The 17,530-nt window shown below is 35.3% G+C and overlaps 1 pseudogene; it reads right to left on the reverse strand.

Moving 5' to 3' along the window:
• Nucleotides 1-3,026: 3,026 nt before the first annotated feature.
• LOC125492342 (putative pentatricopeptide repeat-containing protein At3g15200) lies at nt 3,027-5,597 on the reverse strand (annotated as a pseudogene).
• Nucleotides 5,598-17,530: the final 11,933 nt, after the last annotated feature.

The raw sequence follows: 17,530 nt of genomic DNA on the forward strand, positions 1-17,530 counted from the left end.
TTTGGCTAAGTCAATCTCGAGTCAGATTAATTTCTTGTATAATATTTCAATTCTAACTAATTTGAATAGAGTTTAAAATCATATAAGATTTCATGTCTAGTTGTACGCAAAACCTAGATTGAGGTAGAACTCTTTAACCATTCTTTGTGGATCTTTATATGATGACAAGTTAATTCTTGATAGTGTTTCCGACATGTCACCTTTTCTCAGCAATAACATGGTGCCACGTCATAATTTGCTGATATGTTTGGGATGTCTTATTATAAATACTAGACACGAGTTTTAAACACATGACCTCTATTTATTATCAAATACTCTAAATACCATGTTGTGTTATACTCCCTCCGTTTCCTAAAGATCTTCCCTCTTTCCGTTTAAGGGTGTTTCCAAAAGATCTTCCCTCTTTTGTTTTATTCCTTATTTGGCAAAACAAATTTCCTTATTTACCCTCTCATGTCACTATCATATGGTCCATCATTACATTATTAATTCAATTTTACTCCATTTCTTTCTCCTACTTTAACCCCTTTTTCTTTGTTTATTTATTTTAACCCCTTTCTCTCTCCTACTTTACTCACATCATGCCCCACACAACTTGATTTTCCTTGGTATCTATAGGAATAGTAAGTGGGAAGATCTTAAGGAAATGAAGGGAGTAATTTTGTGTTATTATTATTGGCCAAAAAGATAAGTCCAAATAAAAGAGTGAAAAAGGTGTAACCAATGCTTGAATGCAAGACTTTTTACACATAGAAGTTATGAATTTCATTAATCAAATTAAAGAAGTTATATCTTTTGCAACATACACCAATTTGTTTATTATACATGAGAAAACAAAAAGGGTAAACGAATATTATGACAAGGTTTAGTTTGTAATTAATTTGATATAACAATAACTTATAACCTCCCTTCATGTTTACAGCAACACCGCCATTAGGTTACTATTTTAAAATCCATTTCATTTAAATTAAAAACGATATTTTTAGAAAAATCAACAATTTAAACTCCTTTCATCATAATTTACTTGCAATGGTTTAGCTTCTATACAATTCACATATCTATTTTGACTATATTCTAACTTTGTTTAAAGGGAAATATAAATTTCATTAATCGAAAGGCGTACGACATCTACAATTTATATTAAACGAAATACCATCTAAATTGATCAAATAAAATGCCCCAACTATAGAACTAGGATAATAACGTACCAAATCTAACAATATAGCATATTCCTCGTTTGTATGCTGAATCATGCATCATTCTACGGGAGCATCTACCATTCTGACCTAGTTTTGAGAAGATAATTCTTTATGTAACCATATTTTTTAAAAAATCTAAATGTATATGAAAACAAGTGTTAGTACATAAAATGCTAAATCTTTCCCCATGTATAGTTCACATAAATATATAACTAGGATAATAATGAACTAAATCTAACAATATAGCATATCCCTTGTTTGTACATTGAATCATGCATCATTCTACAAGAGCGTCTACCATTTGTGACATAGTTTTATAGAGATAATTCTTTATGTAACCATATTTTTTAAAAAACTAATAGTACATGAAAACAAGTGTTAGTATATAAAATGCTTAACATTTTCCCATGTATATTTTCAATATGGAATTTTTTTTTATAAAAAAAAACAACCTTTTATAACCATTTTTTTCAAAAAGCGGCCTTTTATGACCTTTTTTTTTCAAAAAAACTACCTTTTAAACTTTTTTTCCTTTAAAAAACTACCTTATATAACAAATTTTTTCAATATACTACCATTTTATGTTTATAGTTATTATTAATCATTAAACGATCGTCGCCTTAAGGGTTGCTACTGGTGGCCGGGGCATGCGCAACGGAAAAAGACGAGGGAAAGTAGAGGGGGGAGTGATAAGCATTTTGTGGTGACCCCCATTATTGGTGGTTAAACCTCATTAAGAGGTTAAATCATAAATGGTGGTATATTGAAAGAAATTTGTTATATAAGGTAGTATTTTGAAATTAAAGAAAATTTTTAAAAGATAGTTTTTTGAAAAAAACTTGGTTATAAAGGTACTTTTATGAAATTTTTCCTTTCAACTTTTTGAGTTTTTACTAACGATTTTTTAACCATATACCCCTGGCAAATTGTAAAATTTACCATATACCCGATGTTTAGATATTCACCATATACCCATGAGTTTCGAAAATGTTCACCAAAAAGGCAAAAACCATTTTCTAACGAATGTTATCTTGTCATTTGCGTTTTTACAATAGTCATTATTAACCCCTAAACGCAACCCCTAACCCTGACCCCTAACTCTAACCCTAACCCACCGCCCCTCCCCTCCACCTCCACCTCCGGAACCCCCCGCAGTCTCTTACCGTTCCCCTACCCTTCGATGTCCTTGCCACATCGTCCCTCCCCCTTCAATTTCTTGTTGTCGAGTCCCCCTCCCCTTCAATTTCTTACTACAATAGGGTTAAGGTTTTTCTTGGTGGTGGGTGGCTGGGGAAATCGAAAGGGAGAGGTTTCGGGTTGCGAGGGTGGCGGCTGGGGGGTCTCTGTGGTGGTGGATGGGTTGTTTGTGTGTGTGGGGAGGGGGTTGCGGGGGTGGATGGGAGGGGGAGGGAAGTTGGGGGCTGGGGGTTTGATGCAACATCATTAAGGTCTGTTTGGTGGTGGCTGGCTGGGAAAATTAAGGGGATGGATGGGGCTGGGGAAATCGAAGGGGAGGAGTCGCGGTTGGGGGGTCTGCGTGATGGTGGGTGTGTTGTCTGTTGGGGGGTTGCGGGGGATGGAGGGGAGGGGAAAAGGGTTGGGGGCTACGCTGGGGGTAGCATATGGAGGGGTGGTGGGTTAGGATTAGGGATCAGAATTAAGGGTAAATAATGACAAAATTGTAAACAACACAAAAGGCAAGTTAACGTCCATTAGAAAAAATGCATTTGGTGAACGTTTTCGGAAACTCATAGGTATATGGTGAATATCTGAAACACATTGGGGGTATATGGTGAATTTTTCGATTTGTCGGAGATATGTGGTGGAAAAACATTTTACTATTTGATGATTAAACAGGCCTACAAAATTGTACCTAAGAATCTTTAGATCCACCTTAATATACAGAGACCTAATTAACTAACTAAAACCTAACAGTCATATATCAGAGGATGGTTATACGCAACAAAGTCCTAAGCAATGTTCAACAACTTTCGTCTATCCAGACATTGGCAGACAATATGGTATTTGCTAGATTATTCGACACCTTTCACGCTCATCTTCATTTTCATGGCATCAATCAACAAGTTCGTCCTTGGCTCCGGCATCATTCCCTTTGAAGTCATTTCTTTGAAATAATCCAACGCCTCTACTATTCTCCCTTGGTCATACCGACCATGGATCATTATCATGTAAGATCGCTGATCAGGTCCCATACCATCGTTGGACATTTGCTCCCAAGTTCATTGAACCAGTTTCTCATTATCCCAATTCATATACAGCTTAAGTAGCAAATTATACAAGTCACCTGTCATCTCACATCCATTTGATTTCATTCTTTCTAGCAGACTCTGAACTTCCTTTAGACTCTTTGCAGATGTCAACAAGTGACTATATGCTCTAGAATTTGGGGAAACATTCCCTCCCTTCTTCTCCATTTCATCCAAGAACTGGAACACTATATTCATCCTTCGAATCTTACACAAGTGCTTAATAAGACAGTTGTAAGTAACCACTCAGGTTCACAATCTTTCTCATTCATCTCACGCATTATCTGAATTGCTTCAGGTATCTTTTCTTAAAGCACAGCCCGTCAATGACACTGTTACATATTCGACGTCAGGGTTGCAACCCTTCTGCCACATTGCATGTAACAACTTCACCGCTGTACTAATTTTTCCGGACTTGCATAGTGCGTTTATGAAAGTCCCATATGTGATTTTGTCGGGTCTACACCTAGAACGGATGATCTCATTCCAAAATCTTTTTGTTTCACGTATATTGCCTAACACACACCATCCATTAAGAATAATATTCCAAGTCTTGGTATCATACTGAAACTCACCTTTCTTTGAATGAAACAAAAATTCAGCAGCCTCAACATGCTTGTACCGGCACAAAGACATAAGAAGTGTTTGGAAAGCAATTAAATCAACCTTAAGCGATACTGCTTCCTCTTATAAAAGAAGTCAATTGCATCATCAATCTTATGAGCAACAGCATATCGATGAACCACAATCCCATATGACCTCTCATTCATGATTCCTCTGTTAAACATATCGTCAAATAATTGGTCGAGTTCGTTAAACCGCTTTGCCTTGCCCAGTATTCCAAGCATTTCATTGTAAGCCTTAATCCCTAGGAAAGACCCACTTGGATTATTAGACACCCAGCTGAAGAATTGAAATGCTGACTTCCAATCAGATTGAAGACGTCTAAGAACATCAAGGACAAGATTCTCACTTAAAGAAAGTCCACTACTATCAAGAGCTTGAACAAGCTCTTCAGTTGAGCTATTTGAGAACTCTTTGACCAAGTTCTGAGCCTTTAAAGCAATCCTATCAATGTTGATAGTTTGCTCTTTCGAATCATTTAGTTCTTGGAACTCAGTTCCTTGATTGGTTAAAACTGAAACTTCTTCAAGGTGGAAAGCACGGAATTTGACCAACTTGGAGGGAAAACATGGAGGAGCATTGAGAAATTGATACTGGGGTACTCCGCCTAATTTACATTTCAAATTGTGTTGTACAAATCCTCGGCATATGATAAGTAGCCGTCCAAACTCACGATGCATTGTAGTCTCCTCTGAATCTCAATGAAGCCAAATGAAGTTCTCAAAAGGCAATGCTAAAGCTCTTTTCCTTCATAATGGCCCTAGTATCAAAGAAGGGGAGAAAAACCAAGGAAAAGGTAGTCCACGATATGCTCACTTAGCACAAACCAGCAAACTATACTGCAAATAATCATGTGACAACAAAAAGAATTTTAGATAGGAAACATATGCATCAAACAAAAGAATCCAGAAGATCTCGATAATTTAGAGTAATATAAAAAAATCATTTTGATCAGCAAAGGTTTCCAGGAGCAAAGGCCCAGCAACATAGATATTAACACACAGTCTGATATACTTTTTTGCTACATATAAATGGGTACTATCCAAAATCTCCTTCCTGATACAACAATGTTCAGATAATAATACTCAAATCAATTCAGTATAACCTAAAGTCCTAAACCACAGATTTAATCAATCAGGCTGATAAAAAGAGATATCACCTAAAAAAATAAAAAGGAAAAATTAATAATACAATGAACAGAGTCCAGAAGAAAGGGTAGGACAAAGTCATGGGTGACAGGGCATAGGATGGAAGGGTTACAGAGTGCACAGAGACACATAGGCAAGGGGACAGATAATAAACTTCAGCAAGATAATAGAATAAGAAAAATACTGTTGACAGATGCAAATTCTGTCAACAGTACTGCTGCCTAATCTGGACAAGGATCATCTGTGTCCTTGATAAACGGAAGGCGGCAACCCCACTAGATCAACTTCAGCACATACCCCAAGGAGAAAACTGTATAAGGTTTAACCACTAATTTTATCATTTTCTGTTCCAATTCAGATTTGAAGTTTCTCAAAGAAAAGAAAAAAGAAAAAGGGCACCCTAATTTTCTCCCAATAAGAATCAATATATTTTGGAACCAGAAAAAAGACATTTGTACAAGTAATGATTTACTCTGTCCTACAGTGATAATTTCACATAAGAACTGGAACTAGGTAACAAAAAATGAGATCAAAGCCTAAGCGTTACAAGAAGCAAGTCTATTGCACCCAAAGGTTGCTGAGAGCAGTAAAACTACGAGGATACAGATGATCCTTGTCCTCAAGAAATGAAGAGCACTCAGCTAGATAATTTATCAACTACCCTACAATTGTTAAAATCAAACGTATATCTTCCTTCTAATCACCCATAGGACAGATGAGTCATGTATACACTACATTCATGAATTATTATGGAACTACTCTACTAGCCAGCTAGCCTAGTTTGACTTGAAATTAAATTATTACTTCCTAAATTTGCCAACATTGATGTTCCTATTTTCTATCTTAAGGCGTTCCAACTAAACAATGCTAAACACTAATTGGTATATAACATCTCTATCGATCATTTGATTTGATACTTCATTATATATCCATATAATTTTAAGGATAATAATAAACATACTTCTAGAGGCTATGTATAAGAAGTTAAAAATATATAAATTAAGCCTTAAAACAACGATAGAAGCGTGATTTCATCATATTCCCATCCAAAATTAATACTATTCCGGACGTTTAATCAACTACAAAATGTTATAATGTTATATCACTTATACCAAAACAATACACATTGTCTTTCTTAATCAATGTTTCAATGATGCGCAAATTATATGATGAAAGGAGCAAGAATTTGTTGACCTAATACACAAACTAGAAGTTCACTCTCACCCCTTGTGTAGATACTTTGTGATTCATGATCCAAAATAGCGGGCCTCTCAGGTATTTGCTACTAACCCTTTCCTCATCTTCTCTTGAAGAGCATCAGGCTCATGCCTAGACTGTGCATAAAGGAAATCGTAGGGGGCTAGAATGTCCAAGGCACAATAACTGGAATCTAAGCAATCATTTTTCAACCCACCTAATCAACAGGGTGGGGGGGGGGTTGCATAACAATAAGGATCTACTCATCAAACAGAGTTGAGAATGTATTAGTTCAATGAAAAAACCATTTAGAGCACACGTTGATGCTAAGCCAATCACCAAGTTCCTTAATCTATAACCCCCTCCGGAGTTAAAATAACCATCAGGGCTACAGTTTCACTAAGATAGGCATCGAAAAACTTCAAGTTTAGATCCTACAGGTCAATGTTCTAGGTACAGTTATCGCCAAACTTATAATCTTGTCTTCCATCAGATTCTATCATGAATATAGGCATACCCTCAGTCATAACTCTTGGATCACATTCATTAGTTAGAGTTTGTACTATGTAAAGAACTCAATTCCGAGAAAATTAGTGGTAAAGCACTAGAAGCAAGAGACTCTTTGAAAGGCCAACTATGTCAATTTAGCCACCCAATTCGAAACTTTATGTGGGAGACATACAAGATGATTAGAGAATCAAGGTGGAAACAACATAATTGCAATTTATGGTAGCACATTCATCCACCATCAAATTTATTAGTGGCTACTATTGGGAAGCTCATATCTTGCGCTACACTAATAAGAGTGGCTTCAAGTGCTACATCTTCAATTTCTGAAACTGTAGTTATGTGGAGCTTATCAACTCCTAATATGTACATTTCACAACCTCCTTTGAACGACTTTACTTTGCGAAACAATGTTGAAGACAGATTTTGTTACACGACAGGACAGAGCAGCTCAGCAAAGAGACAAAATCGAACTTACTAAGGCATCAAAGAATATAATTTAATATTCATCAGCAAAATACTATTTTCTAGTTTATGACCAAAAATTTTGCCATCTTACAAGAAAAATCCCACCTATATAACTGTAGATGAGATATTTTATGTTCTATGATTCGACATCAACTAATGACTTTAGATACTTTTGAGATTACAGTCAGTAGTTTTACTCCTAGAATCTTCTGCTATATCGCCTCAAACAGATTGACTCGCTGATAATTCAAAGCACACTTTATTTCTCTTCTTTCCTTAACTATCCTAATAGTTTAAAGGTGAAATTTACCAGAAATTGCGACCTTACTTCACTTTCTTCAAGCTTGTAAAAGTGGGGACAATTGAATACTATGTTAATTGTAAGCCCTCCTTTGCACTACAAAATAACCAAGCTGAAAGACAGAAATACGATTCTTGAATGTTTTCTGCATCAAACTGTATAAGGTAAGTTGCCTCGTCCATTCAGCAAGTTTCTCACAGCTCGCTAAATTTGATAAATTATTCCAGTATAGCATATGTTTCTCTATATAAAGTAAGAAAAAAGAATTCGCAGACTCTTATCATGTTGTAAGCCTTTCACAACAAACAATGAGAACCAAGTCGTATCAAAAAGAAATGAAGATAATTGCGAACACAATCCTAAATTACGAACATCCATGATTACTCCGACATACTTGGAAGATTTAGAAAACAAACAACATCCTCCATTTGCTGATGTACAATTTCTCACACCTCATGTATTTCCCAGTTTGGGGAAAGTCTAAAGAGCAATATCTTCAGAATTGTTAATTATGACCTAGATACATTCATGAGCTACAAATTTTCTTCCCAAAACCAAGCATAATGTCTAGCGCACCAAACCTAATGCTACCAAACCAACAAGCAAAAGAAAAACAATATAATGAAAAAACAAAAAAACCCAAATTAATTTCATAATTGGTTCCAAAAGCTTTCTATTTTCTAGGTTGTGCGCAAATGCAAAATTGTTGTTTGTTAATATCAGATTAAAATCACAAAAGGAAATACAGCCACAAAGCATTTAGTCAATTACACAATACTCCCTCTAGTGGTTGTTATCTAGCTTAGTTGGTAAAGCCTTGTAGAGGTGGTACCCAAGACCTGGAACCGAACCTTGTCTATATCATTATGCTTAGTTGCTCATTTACACCAAAAGAAAAAAACGATACTCCCTCTATATGCTCGTGGAAATATGGGAGTTCATATGACACAACTCTTTCTTGCATTAGGTCTGTCTATTAACCTTATCCCCTAACCACTCTACTATTTCTTCAGGGTTTCGATATCCTTCATCATCCATTGTGTGTGATTCATATGAGTCATAGTATTGGCCGAAAGTTGCAGAAAGCTTGGTTCATACTTCATACTCCCTAGTTTTCTAATATTACAACACTCATATGTCATATCTTAAGCTTCTCATTGTACTACATTATCCATTAATGACTGAAGTGGCGGATCCTGGAAATTATGGAAGGTGGGTCACTACTCACTAACGAATACCTACCACTTTGTAAATAATCCAAGAATTAAAAAAAAAAATCACAACTACACAACATCTAATTTTCCTTTCATAATTTATGATTTCAACTCAGAATATCATTTCACATCTGATTTTAATTTCACAACATCTAATCATACTCCAAATTCCATTAAAGAAAATTGAAAAGTCTATAAATTAACATAAAATAAAAAAAATCGGGAAAAATATACCTAGAACCGATGAATTTGTGAATCTGGCCTTATATATGGGTTCGTTCCGCGCTTCCGGCAGACCGCAATGCTCCTTCTCCGAGCTCCGGCAGGCGGCAGTGCGTCCAACAAACATCAGAGAAGAAAAAGAAGAGTATGAGGGAGCCAGAAAAAAAGAACGTTAGACTGAGAAAGAGAGGAGCCCAAAGGTGAGAGAAAGGTAGAGAAGAGGAGAAACTGAGAAAGAGGGAGGAGAGGAGAGAGAAACTAAGAAAGAGCACAAATTATTATTATTTTTTTTTATCCATATGAGCCACGAAGGTGGTACAAAATACAAAGAAGGGGAGGGGGAATTGAACCTGTGACCTATCGTTCACAGCACCTCAATCTTAACCACTAGACCAAGACATCATTGGTACAAATTATTATTAGAATAGCCTATTTAATCTATACAAATATATTAAAAGGCGTGCGGAAGAACGTTTATGTTAAAAAAAGTGTAAGTGTAAGGTATCAAACACGTGACCTTTAAAATGAAAAATAAGAGCTTAACCATCAATACACTATGACTTTGTTGTTTAATGTTTGAAATAAAATATGATAAAGTCTTGTAATAATTGTAGTTAACTAAAAAAACTTAACAAGTATATAGTCCCTCCGTTTTTTTATTGATACATTGTTGTATGCGCAACCATTTATGCAATGTTACTTTCAAATTGGAGTGTATTTTTTGATCCATTTAATGTAAAATAATGAGAAAAAGTGAAAAAGTAGTATTTTGGATCGAAAAAGAGAAAAACAAATATAAAAGTATCAATTTATGATGGGCCAAATAAGAAAAATGTAGAAATTTTAAAAAACAACCATTTAAGGAAAATGTACCAATTAAAAAAAAAGGAGAAAGTACATCTTTAACAATCTTATTACGTGACGTGAATTTTTCAATTTCTTAATGGACAAAAATTACGAAAAGTAGCAAAATAAAATATAAAATAAAAAATAATAACATATTTGTTTATTGTAACTGGCCCGAGGCATCGCCCGGGCAAAAAAAAAAACTAGTTTTAACATAAAACTAGTTATTAGGTTCGGGTTATGCTATGGGTAAGAAAAAATTTCATTTATTAATATTATGTTTTAAAATTATTATGGGATTGAATATTACACTATGTAATTTTTAATTTTTTTTTTGGAGTAAAATGAACTAGAGTGTCACATGGCACCATTCCTTATTTAGGAACGCCTTTTAATATATTAGTATAGATTAGACGAACCTAATACTGAATTTTTCTAACAAGCCCATTATATTTCACTCTAGTCGAAGACTATTTTAGGTATCGCTTCTTTTCTCCTTTCTTTATTTTCTTGATTCTCGAACTACAATAGACAATTTCGATAAATAACTCGGTAGTCTTATGAAACGGATTAACTAGTCACTAAATGGATTAAACTAGTCACTTCATTACTGAATCGATTAAACTAGTCCCTAAATAGATTAAACTAGTCACAATATTAAAAAAAAAGGTGGCATGTTCTCTTCTTAATATTGGACTTGGGTGGTGCTTAATTTTAAAAATAAAGTAGATGCTCTCTTACAAGACCAACTAGAAAAAGAGAGGAGACATGGATATAATAATTTTTTATTTTTTTCATTTTAGCTTTTATTTTCTTTAATTTGTTTTTTGGAATGGAGATACAAATGTACCCACTATCTCCTTGTAAATTCACCCCTGGGCCTGCCTACTCGCACAAGCACAACATATTAGACGCAGGTGGATGCAGTAGGAGAGCGTAACAGAGTAAAAAGTGGTTAGATTGGTTAGGAGTTAGGACTTAGGTTGTGTCACTTGCATGTGTGTGTGACGGTAAGGAGTGATAAAAGTTGGTGTGCTGTTTGTTTGCCTTCAAGGCTTCAACCAAGCATATGGTTTATGCACGGGTGTCTATAAGAGCGATGCCAATAGTGATGAATTTGATCACCAAAATCTGAAATTTTGGATTGAACAAAAAAAACTTGGATCCCATTGGTGACATAAAAGTGTTCACCAAATGACAAAATATATCATTGTTCATCATGTGAACAAACTCATCACCGTGCATTGAAGAAAAAGGGGAAGAATGACACATAGCCAGCCAGTGGCACGCTACCACGTGGCTGCTGCTGTGTATTTTTGGGAAATTTCGTGGAAATTTCCACGGAATTTTCCAGAAAATCCCTATTTCAAAAAAAAAATATTACCAAAATTCATATTTCTTTCCCCTCTATAAAATGATACCCATATTGGTATATATCTGAACAAAAAAAAACACTTCTTCAATCTTTCTCTCTCTAAAAATATTTATACACCATCTTCTCTATAATTTTTTACCTTCTCCTCACCTAAAAAGAAGAAGAAAAAAAATCATATTTTCTAATTAATTATTATAGTTTTAAGTAATCATAAGATGGTTAATTTTTATTTTTTTTATGTAAATGATATTATTAATTGGAATAGGAAAGAGAAATAGGAGAAAGAGAAACTTGAGGTGGGGTAGTGAAAAGTAGGAGAGATAAAGTGGAGTTTGATGGTTTTTTATCGGTTTTTTCACCAGGTACCCCTATGGTTTTTCAAAATTCATGGGGTACCCCTGGTTTTTAAAAAATGCACAAGGTACCCTTATTATTTCAAACAAATGTATGAAATGCCCTTAATGACTAACAGTGTTAAGTTTCCGTTAGTCATATTTACCATTTTGCCATTGTTAACCCCCTAACCCTAAATCCTTAACCCTAACCCTAACACCTACCACCCCCACCACCCCAGTCCCCTTCCCTCCCCACCCCAACAGCCCCCACACCCTAACCCCAACCCTAACGCCTCATCTAACACCTCACACCCACCGTAGCCGCTCTGCCCTCCCCTCACCCAGAACCCCTCTACCCTTCCCCCAACCCGCAACGTTCTTCCCTCCCCCTCACCGCAAGTCAACCCAGGAACTCCTTCTTCATTTCTTTTTCTCTCTCCTTCTTCTTCACTGATTTTTTTTTTAATTTCAAAAACTGATTTCGAAAATGGTTTCGAAAATGGTTTTCAAAAATGATTTCAAGATTGGTTTTCGAAAATGGTTTTCGCAAAAGGTTTTCGAAAAAGGTTTTTGAAAATGGTTTCGAAAATGGTTTTCGAAAATGTTTTCGAAAATGATTTTCGAAAATGTTTTCGAAAATAGTTTTCGAAAATGATTTCGAAAATGTTTTGGAAAATGATTTTTGAAAATGATTTCGAAATTAATTTTCGAAAATGATTTTCGAAATCAGTTTTAGAGGAGGCGGTGGTGGTCAGTCTACAGGGAGGAGGTGGTGGTTGCTGCTAGGGGAGGGGGGATGTTGCCGGCGGTAGGGGTGGGGGAGGGGAGATGTTGCCGGGGGTGGGCATGGGGGTGGGGGTGGGGGTGGGGGTATGCTGTCGAGGGTGGGGGTGGGGGTGGAGGTGGGTTGGGTGGTGGTTGTGGGGTTAGGGTTTCAAGTTATGGGGTTAGAGTTTAGTTAGTTAATTAGGGCTTAATTAGGATTTGATTAGGGTTAGAGGAGTTAATTAACCCTAATGACTAACGGAGACTTGACACTGTTAGTCATTAAGGGTATTTGGTGCATTTAACTTAAATAATAAGGGTACCTTGTGCGTTTTTTTAAAACCAGGGGTACCCCATGAATTTTGAAAAACCACAGGGGTACCTGGTGAAAAAACCCTTTTTTTATTCATGTGGAATGGAGGTGATACATTTGTTCATAAAATGAACAAAACATGAGTAAGTAGGGAAATTTGGTGATCAAACCCATCACCATTAGCATTACTCTAAACAGGGGCGGATTTTGGTTGGGGCGGGTGGGGGCTTGGCCCCCTATAAATGTATAAGATAAATTATTGTAATTTATGTCACTAAACAAACTATGACACAGTGACTTTGAAGCAAGGTGTGTAAAAAGAAGTTTGACCTCTAGAGGTTGCAAGTTTAAACCTTGCATCAACACATTAGGATTTTTTTTTTGTTTTTCTTCATTTTAAATGCTTCTCTTTTTTCCTTTTTTCTTTTCGTTCTTTCTTTTGTTTACTTAATTGTTTCTTCTTCTCCTTTATCTTTGGCTTATATCAATTTGCCTAATTTAGAAAAAAAAATTCATTGATTGTACTATCTTTTATTCTTCTTCTCCAAAAAACTTTCTTTTTTATTTAACTATAATATTACTTCTTATTTCCTCAAACTCATTCCTAACCATCATAAAATATAAGTATATCTCTTTTTTGTGACTTACGAAACCAATTTGGCAATTTTTTTTTTTTAACTGGAGTAACTTATTTACTTGCTAATGAAATATACCTTCAATTTCTTAAAAAATTACTCAATTTTTTGAACTTTCCATAATGGTCAAACAAATAAATTGAAACAATTTCTTAAAAATTGCACCTTCGAGATTTTGATTTGTTACATTAGCTACGAGCTCTTTGTAACCATAAATAATAGTATATTAATATTTTGTTGTGTATTAGTGTATTTATTCATCATTTAAAATTTTACACTAAAATTTTTATTTTATCAACTCGGCCCCTGTTAAATCGTTAATTAAGATCCGCCACTGGCTCTAAAGACTATAATGCACCAAACATAACGCATCATTCATATAAAAAACACAAACTTTGTTTAACAATTTTTCAACATAAAAAGAATGCACAATATAAAATTAAAGAGCATGTATATCTCTAAATGTAAAAGAACATAAGTGGTAAAGAAAAAAATACATATTGTAGATAAACATCTAGTTTAAATTAAAAGAACATATCTTTTAAATTAAAATTCATAAAAGAATATCCTAACAAGTATTTTTTAAAATAAATTAACAAGTTGCAGGATTATGGAAAAAAATTACAATTTTTTTCTTAAAATCATACTCTTTAAATATTATAACTACACCGTTTAGCAGAGTGCAGCATCCTCTACATGCAATTGGGTGCATGTTCGTATTTGCGGCTTTCAAACCTTTGGACGCGTGCAGAGCGAGAGGAAACCAATTGAACCGAATTGAATTGAAATTAAGTTAAAAAAAAGGCTTCATAGGGGTCTTTGTTTATTCATAGTATTGGCTGAAAATCGTAAAGATTGAGGATGATGGATGATTGACATCTAATTATTGGAGTCGAAAATGAATGTAAAGTTGGTAACGATATAGTAGTTATGATACTAATACCAAAATGATTCTTACTTGATTGCATTTGGGTATCTACTTACACTTTACTTCGGTACATTTAGTCGATAAAATTACTAGAATCCTTTGTTGAAGTCTAAAATGGACTACAACAATGAGATGGCAAAAATTTATCGTAGAAAATTCGTTCATACTTCACAGTCCCTAGGTGTCTAAGATTGCAACAGTCATCGCAATCTCACATACTACTATACTATATGTCTATATCTTATGCTTTTTAGTCTACTACATTATCAAAGTAATGTTTTCTCGGTTTCACAATAAGGTTAGCATTATTCTTGGCCAAACTAACACGATAAAAAAAGGTTTGGCCACGTGGTAGGAGAGCAACAGAAAGAAAACCAATCCAAATTAAGTAAAAATGTAAGTGTTAAAATTATTGTAAAACGTTCATTTTCAGTAAGTTTATTTTTAAAATATATTGTGAAAAAAATTACAAATAGGGTATTATCTGTACTATGTATTTGCGAAAATCATAAGTAGATATTTTGAAGCCACAAAATAACAAGATTTAATATATTTCACATCACCTTGATGGGTTTTAAAATAATACCGCAAGTGCACGGTGTTTGTTGTTAGCAGATACTTAGAAAATATAGGTCGATCCACAGGTAGATGAATTATATAGATTGATGTTCAATTACTTAACTACTCCAAGAGAAAAAAATGTTGAATGATTAATAGCTAAACCAAAATAGACTAGATCACAAGAGATGGATATTTATCAAATAATTAAAAACCTAGGGCATTTGATCGATCCATCATGCTTATACCAATTAGGGAGATTCAGACAACTAATAATACTTAGATATAGGGTCGAGCAATTAGAGCAGGCGTTAATCCTACAGTTGGTTCTTGACACTCTCAAGGCAGCATATGCAGTATGGTCACGTAACATAATCATACACCACTGTGTTCTAGCCTCTAAACGTAAGATCTTGGTCAATATAAACAAATATGAGTCAGATTACAATTCATGAGATTGTATACTAACGTAAATCGCAAATTATAATGAATCACATTATAATTGCTCTAATCACAACCTAAGTATTAAAAGGAATCATGGCATAAGCATGGCTTCCCTCACTAAACCCTAGAGATAAATTAGAGGTGATCATTTGGCCCAAAAAAGTGCCCTATTTCGGGCCAAAAAAATTCATGCCAAAGCCCGGTATTTCGGGCCATTTTCGGACCGAGCCGAAAATTGGCATCTTTTTCCAAATCTAGGTTGCCCATAGCCCAATTTTTTTTGCCCAAGAAATCGAGTTGAGTCCGTGGGCCGAAAAAACGTGCCTGAAACCCGCCCAAAATCAGGTCGGGCAGGGCTAATCTTGATCACCTCTAAAATGAATCTACTCACTCATGGCAAAAATAATAACTATTGAGATATTCAACTTTGAAGCAGTTAAAAATAATAAAGGCACAAATACTTGAAATCAATAAAGAATAATAGAAGAAATACTTACCAATTGAAAGGAAAAAAAGGAAGAACTTAAGTTGAGCTTTTGAATTCTCTCTCTTCGCGGGTCTTCTAGCGGTTCTCGATGGGCGCAATGGGCAGACCTCGAGGGTCGAAGAACTCCAAAAGTGTGGCAAAAGGCAAGGGGAAGGCAATTGGGCCATCACCTTCTCAAGCTCGTAAGACGAAATCCATGGATGAAATACTTGGTGTTGGAATGTTGGATGTCCCCATTTTCGAAAGTGAAGAAGAATGCGAAATTCTCTCTCCTCGATCTTCACTGAAGGATCTACAACAGCAATCCAAGGATAAGCAACTATTCTCGGAGTGGTTGACGGTGATTAATAGTGGGTCTAAAACCCCTGTTCCAAGTTCTTGGGCGCAAGAAAACGAGAAATCAAATGAGGTTAGTTTGAATAATTCTATTCAACAATCGAATGTTCAAATTACTCAATTGAATGATAATTCTAAGCACTTGTATGTTAACTCTGAGAATTTGAATGGTAATTCTGCACATCTGAATGTTAATGTGGGTCAATTGCCTGATATTCAATTTGGATCAATTCCTGAAAAATTGAATGATGATATTCTGGAGATTGAATTGGATGATATTAAAGATGAGATTAATTTTTGGGAATCATATGTTGTGTGTTATATTCTGGGTGCTAATCCGCCATTGTCGGTGGTAGAAGGGTTCTTGCGGCGGATTTGGGGGAAAATTAGGATCGATAAGGTTGCTAGCATTGGGAGGGGCTTCTTTATTGTGCGATGTTTCTCAATTTATAGTAGAGATCAAATCTTGAATGGTGGTCCATTTTTTTGATGGCAAACCACTAATTGTGCAAGCATGGGGGAGGAGATGGATTTGCAATCAAAAAGTATGAAAAATTTACCCATCTGGACTGAACTCCACGGATTAGAGTTGAGGTATTGGGGTGAGAAGAGTTTGACCAAAATTGTGAGCAAAATAGTCAAATTGATCAAGCTACGCATAGTAGGGATAGATTACAATTTGCCAAAATTCTGGTTGAAGTTGAAATTGACCAAGCTTTCCCTAAAAAGCTTAATTTCAAAAATTAACATGGTGTAATAATGGACCAGAGAGTTACTTATGGATGGAAACCTCTACTTTTCACTAGTTGTAAAGGATATGGACACAAAATGGAGACATGTGTGAAGAAGGGTCCAGTAAAGAAAGTATGGAGGCTAAGAAGCAGGATATGTCAAAGGGTTCAAGCACTTCCCAAGGGTTGATTGCAACCAATCTATTGATAGTAGCATCTGGGCCTAATGATGGACCTAAGGAGGATGGGTTTCCAGTTCAAAGAGGTTCCCCAACCAATGTACCAAAGCCTGGTAGTGAGGTAAGAGCTCCTACTCCTTTGAAGAACCAATTTGATGTTTTGAATGATACAAGCACTACTGACTTGTTCTATGGTGCAGAGCAACATATGGATGTTGGTGTGCAGGGGTTGAAATCCCCTGACCAACATGGATAATATTTTAGTGTGGGACACTAGGGGGCTGAATAGACATGCTAAATAGTTAGAGGTCAGGAAATCCATTACTGACCACAATGTTAAGCTATGCAATTTCCTAGAAACTAAGGTAAAGATTCCTAGGATGGGAATGCTTTACCAAACTCTTTGTTTAGGGTGGTGCTTTACAATTACTAATAGTTGTATTGTAGATAA

The sequence above is a fragment of the Beta vulgaris genome, chromosome 1, assembly GCF_026745355.1.
Source record: "Beta vulgaris subsp. vulgaris cultivar EL10 chromosome 1, EL10.2, whole genome shotgun sequence".
Classification (NCBI taxonomy): Eukaryota; Viridiplantae; Streptophyta; class Magnoliopsida; order Caryophyllales; family Amaranthaceae; genus Beta; species Beta vulgaris.